The sequence below is a fragment of the Chrysemys picta genome, chromosome 1 (genome assembly GCF_011386835.1).
Source record: "Chrysemys picta bellii isolate R12L10 chromosome 1, ASM1138683v2, whole genome shotgun sequence".
NCBI classification, from domain to species: Eukaryota; Metazoa; Chordata; order Testudines; family Emydidae; genus Chrysemys; species Chrysemys picta.
Genome location: NC_088791.1, coordinates 2,023,919 through 2,030,072, shown reverse-complemented (window position 1 = coordinate 2,030,072; position 6,154 = coordinate 2,023,919). Strand labels below are relative to the sequence as shown.

At 51.3% G+C, this 6,154-nt stretch overlaps 1 protein-coding gene across 1 annotated transcript in view; it reads right to left on the bottom strand.

Annotated features, from left to right (window-relative positions):
• LOC101939714 (C-type lectin-like) overlaps window positions 1-6,154 on the bottom strand; it is a 525,580-nt gene that overhangs the window by 107,758 nt on the left and 411,668 nt on the right. The gene's annotated exons all lie outside the window — the stretch shown is intronic.

Genomic DNA, 6,154 nt, shown 5'->3' with positions numbered 1-6,154 from the left:
TTCTGCTCGGCTTCCTGCTGCCCCCTGAGGTGCCCTGGCGTGGCTGGCGGGGTGAGCGTTATTGCTTCAGAGTCACTGCCTGGCACTGGGAAGGGGGCGCTGGGGCAGGCGCTGAGGAAGACGGCCAGCCCAGAGGGGCACATGCGGGGGATTTCTGCAGGGATGATGTGATGGGGGGACACAGCAATAGTTTAACTTCCTGCCTGAGTGACCTGCCCCAAAAACCCTGTCCCCAAGCACCCAGCTGTGAGCACCCACCACCCACACACCTCTCCCTGAGCAGCCAGCTGTGATCATACCCAGCTGTGAGCAGCCACCACCCACCCACCCACCCCGTCCCTCAGCAGCCAGCTGTGAGCCAGCCCCCATGACTCTTTCCCTGAGCACCCACCATCCACTCATCCCTGTTCCTGAGCAGGCATCTGTGAGCAATCCACCCCCCCACCACTGTCTCTCAGCCCCTGTCCACCCACTTGTGTCCCTGAGCACCCCGCTGAGGGAGTCTCCCAACCCCACATAGACCTGCCCTGAGCAGCTCCTGTGGCAGGAATCACTCTCATGCCGTGTTCTGTAAATCGAGGTCTCTCTTCCCCCCCTTCCCACCGCCCATTCACTTGTATTTGCTGACAGTGATAGGAGGTGGGGAATGGAGGGAAGGGGCGACAACCCAAACCATCCAGTGATGGCGCCAGTCAGCCCCAGTGGTGCCAGTGGGGCGATGAGCCTGGGCTGCCTGTTACAGACCGTGCTGGGGAAGAGGCTGTAGACTCAGGGTCTGTTATCCAGGGACTTGGACACAGTCTCAGTGTCTCTGAACCAAAGGCCTGTGAGGGGCCTGGGGCACGCTGGGAGCCTTGGTTATCACAGATGTTAAAGCCAGAAAGGACCATTGTGATCATCTAGTGTGACCTCCTGCGTCACATGGGCCAGAGACCCCACCAGTGAGTTCTGTGTCCAGCCCAGAGGGTCTGGTTTCACTAGGGTAGATCTGTAGAACTGACCAGTCCCCCCCATTATTTACCGCTCCACCCATTCTTCTGTCACCTGCTAATATCACCAGCAGAGATTTTATATTATCTTACAGATCATTGATGAAGATATTGAATGGCACTGGGCTGAGAACCGCTCCCTGCAAGACCCTGCTACATCCACCCCTGGTGGATGGTGATTCCCCATTGACAGTTACCTTCTGGGATCCATCAGCTAGCCAGTTCTTCCTGTGTTTAGTATAAAAACAACGAGGAGGCCGGTGGCACCATAAAGACTAACAGATTTATTTTCTGGTTTTGTTGGATACAGATTAACACGGCTACCCCCTGATACTTGTATTTAGTATAAGCGACATCGACGATTTTATACTGTGGTAGGTTTTTAATCAGAATGTCCCGTGGGACTAAGCCAAATATCTTACACAGTCTCTGTCTATCACAGGGGTAGGCAACCTATGACACACGTGCCAAAAGCGGCACGCGAGCTGATTTTCAGTGGCACTCACACTGCCCGGGTCCTGGCCACCATCTGGGGGGGCTCTACATTTTAATTTAATTTTAAATGAAGCTTCTTAAACATTTTAAAAACCTGATTTACTTTACATACAACAATAGTTTAGTTATATATTATAGACTTATAGAAAGCGACCTTCTAAAAACCTTAAAATTTTTACTGGCATGCAAAACCTTAAATTAAAGTGAGTAAATGAAGACTTGGCACACCACTTCTGAAAGGTTGCCAACCCCTGTCTATCATGTCAACACAGTTACCTTTATCAACCATATTTGTTATCTGAACAAAACCCCAGGCTGATTGCCTGTAATTATGCTGCCATGCCTTGATTCTTTGCTGATTACACCCTTGATCGGACTTTCCATGATTTTGCCATGATTGGTCTCAGGCTAACTGACCTAGAGTTACCCAGAGCATCCCATTTCCCTTCTTAAATAATGGCCTATGATTTGCTTTCCTCCAGTCCTCCAAAAAGTTCCCCAGAGTTTAAACAGTTCTTAAAAATCAACATTAGTGCTTCAAACACCTCCTCAGCCATGTCTTGTAATACTCCTGGGTGCCAATTATCCAATCCTGTTGAATTAAATGATTTTCTTTAACAGCTGCTATTTAACATTCTAGCATAGCATAGCAGGTATTTCTATAGCACTGTAAGAGATGAGTGTTCCTGGGCTCTGATCGGCTGAAAGAATTCCACCCACCAGGCTGGTTCATGACATCAGTACGGTGCCTACGGCTAACAAATGGGACATGGAAAAGTTTCGGTCCCAGGGGTCAGGTGCTGTAGCATCCTGCTGGCCAGGGTTTCTGCGAAAAACCTTTTCCTCCCCAAACACTTACTCAGGCTCAGGCTCTGCGTGGAGCTGTGGTTCATTTGCCGGTTGTGCGGCGCTCAGATTTCCCTGCAGTGCATTAGCAATTCCCTATCCCCCATGTTGTGTTACAGAGCAAATGTCACCCACCCTCATCGCTTGTAACCCCAAGGGATTGATTCCCGGCAGAGCCCCTCTGGGAGCCACTCAAGAGACCAAGGGGGCCAGTTAGTGATGGGAACAGAGAAAGGGTGCTGATTGAATTATCTAGACAGGACAGGCCCCCGCCAAATGGCACTGGGAGCTCTGAGAACCAATCTCTCCCTGGCCAGGCTCCAGGACCAGCCAGCCATACTCAGGTTGCTCCACAACACCAGGTACAACTGACCAGAGAGGCCTGCTGTCCCACCTCCCAGATGGAGCAGCGGGCAGGGGCATTGCTCAGAGATGGCTTCAGCCATCTGTCTCAGGCAGCACCCACAGACCTGTGACAGGCACCAGCTCCTGCCCCCCCAGTGCCCCACATCTCCTCTAGAGCATCCCGCAGGGAGCCAGCCTCTCCCCGTCCTGCTTAGCACCCACCCCACACTGCTAGGAATACGGACCGAAGGGCCAGGCGCTGAGCTCTCCTGCACAGACCGTTATGGGTGTCACCATTTTATTGCCCCATTATGAGGTGACAGTTGCTGCCACAATTGCAATTTCCTTTGTAATCTAACAGTTCTGGTGCCTCAGGACCCAGCCCTGAGTGAGCAACTGACCCAGCCTGCAATGGGCTGAGATAACAAAGTGCCGGCTCATTGCCTCCGGGCAGGGGTTGGAGGAGCTCGCTGCTCTCTGGGGTAACCAGGTTCCCTTGACTCTCCCTGCATCCCGACACAGCTCTGTATGGCTTGGCCTTTGCATTAGTCTTGGCCAGCTGCTTCTGTGCAGGGCGAGGCCTCTGCTGGCTTCTGCCTGGATGCTTGGGGAGGCGAAGGTTTCCAGAAGAGACCTGGGGCAGCAAGATGTTACAGCACCAGTCACATGGAACAGGAACTTTCCCACGTCCCGTTGGTTAGCCGGAGGGACAGCACTGATGTCATGAGCCACCTGCTGGGTGGAAATGTCTCAGCTAATCAGAGTCCACTTGTCCGGTACAGTCATTGATTCAGCTCTCAGACCACCAGTCCCCTGCACCCTGGCTGGGGTTCTCTGGCCTGTGCTGTACAGGAGGTCAGACTAGATGATCACAATGGTCCCTGCTGGCCTTGGAATCTGTGGATCTATCACACGATACAAAGATGGGAGACTAACATATTGTGTGTCACAGGCAGAGAATCGGTGGGACCCAGGTGCCCCAATACCCAACCCAAGGCCCTGCAATGGCAGGGAACTGGTTAAGTGACACAGGCCCAGGTGATCCTAGCAAGTGACCTGCACCCCACACTGTTGAGGAAGCAAAAAAGCCCCAAGGGCCAAGCCAATCTGACCTGGGGGAAAATTCATTCCCGACCCTGAGCATGTGAGCAAGGCCCATCGGCCAAGCACTGAGAGAGCAAATTCTCAGCACCACCCCAGAGCACTGGCCTCTCCCAGCCACTGTCCCATCTCCAGCCATGACCATCTTTAGGGACGAGGAACACAGCATGTCGGCCATCACTGCAGGCTAGGGGACTCTACCCTGGGAAGCAGCAACACTGAAAGAGATTTGGGGGTCGCGGGCGATAATCACCTGATCATGAGCTCCCAGTGTGACGCTGTGGCCAAAAGGGTGGATACAATCCTGGGATGTATAAACAGGGAGATCAGGAGCAGAGAGGTTATTTTACCTCTATATTTGGCACTAGTTTGACCGCTGCTGGAATCCTGTGCCCAGTTCTTGTGTCCATGGTTCAAGAAGGATGTTGATAATTTGAGAGGGTTCAGAGAAGAGCCACGAGAAAGATTAAAAGATTAGAAAACCTGCCTTATAGTGATAGACCTCTTGGAGTGCTGTCAATTTCATTTAACAAAGAGAAGGTTAATCGGTAAGTTGATTATAGTCTGTAATTATCTATATAATGGGCAGGGATGGTGTCTTTAGCCTGTTTGCCAGAAGCTGGGAATGGGCGACAGGGGATGGATCACTTGATGATTCCCTGTTCTGTTCATTCCCTCTGGGGAACCTGGCACTGGGCACTGTCGGCAGACAGGACACTGGGTAGATGGACCCAGTATGGCTGTTCTTATGTTCTTTTGATCCTGAGCCTGACGATCCCCAGGGCCAATGGGGAGAGGCCAGTGCTCCATGTCACCCGGATTGACAGGGCAGGCAGGCCAATGAGGGAGTCAGGAGGCAGGGGGCCCACACTTCATGTGAGCTGCAGCTTCCAGGGACAGCGCAGGGCAGAGCTAAGGGGGAGCTGCAGCCTGAGCTGGGCTGGGGGCAGAGCAGCAGTAGGAGCAGCTTGGAGCCAGGAGATGGGGCAGTGCAGACCAGCCATGCCGATGTGCAGCCAGGGCTTGTTACCCGGGGTTCTATCACTGAGACCTTTGTCAAACTTAGGTCTAGAATGACCTTCTTGAGGGAGTGAGTAGGGTCAGTCACCAATTGCTTTTTGACGTTGGTTTGGACAACATAGGGACCGATAAAATTGGTGACTGGTGGATCCAGAACCCAAACATTGCAACTTTTTACACCAGGAAGCCCTCTCAGAAGCCATTTTCCTGTCATGCTAACCTGCATGTTGATAATTTCCTCACCAGCACACCAGATTAACTGATGCTGCTCTCCACACTGCGAAGATAGGAGCTCCTCTTGGAGCGGCCACTGGTTCTTGTTGGAACAGGACAGGAGGATCTTCCATTCCCCTCCTGGTGTGACTATTTGCAATTCTGTTTTTTCCAAATTCGTCTGTTTCCCAATGAGGTAGATGGCATATTCTACTTTAAATCAGATTGTTTTGTTTCCAGGGGCTGTTTTCTCAGGCAGGTCAGTCCACAGCTGCGCACACCTGGGTTAGTTACAATTATGTAGCAGCCTGTTTGTTCCCACCCAACGACAGCCTAATTTTTCTGGGTAGTATTTTCCAGTTCCTCCCACCAATAAATCTGCTCTCCCGGGCCCAAAAGGGGAAGGAGATATTACGGAATGCATGAGGATAGTGATGTTTCTACCAATCATTCTGGGATTCTTTAGCCGCCAAAGTGGACTATCATGTACAATCCAAATCATTATACACGTTGATTCTTCACTCATTCCGACAGTGATGTTTACTTTGTTCAAACCTTTTAACCTCACAGAAGTGGGGTTATAGCCATCTGTGGGTCCAAGAAGATGGAGGTTTTCCCCTGAGACATATGTGGGACTTGGAGCAATGTCGAGGGTATAGTTTACTTCACACTCCAGTGTCTTCCATGCGTAGTTCTCCCATGTCTCGATCATGAAGTCTTTTGGTGCACCAACACTAGAAGTGCAGACCCCCAAACACAAATAGTGACGTACACAGCCAGGACCACATCACAGGCAGGGCTGTTGGACATCTGCTGACTGAAAACTCTGCAACACAAAACAAAAACAGACTGTTCCTCTCCTTCCCCTTCAAGGGGGAGGGAGTGGTAAAGGTTTTAAAGCTGACATTTATTCAGACGCTCTGATATCTGGATCATGTTTCTCCCAAGCTGGGAGTACCTGGGCCTGATGCTGGGCTTCGTCTAAGACTGACTGGGATGGTTTCCCTTCCATCATTTTAGCTGTGAGGAGTGAAACCACTTCAGTATGTTTTTCTTTCCTGACCAGATTTCTAGCTGATAGACAGTGGGACTAGCCTTGTTACAGATTCTAACAGGTCCTGCCCAATAGGACTGAGATTATGTGC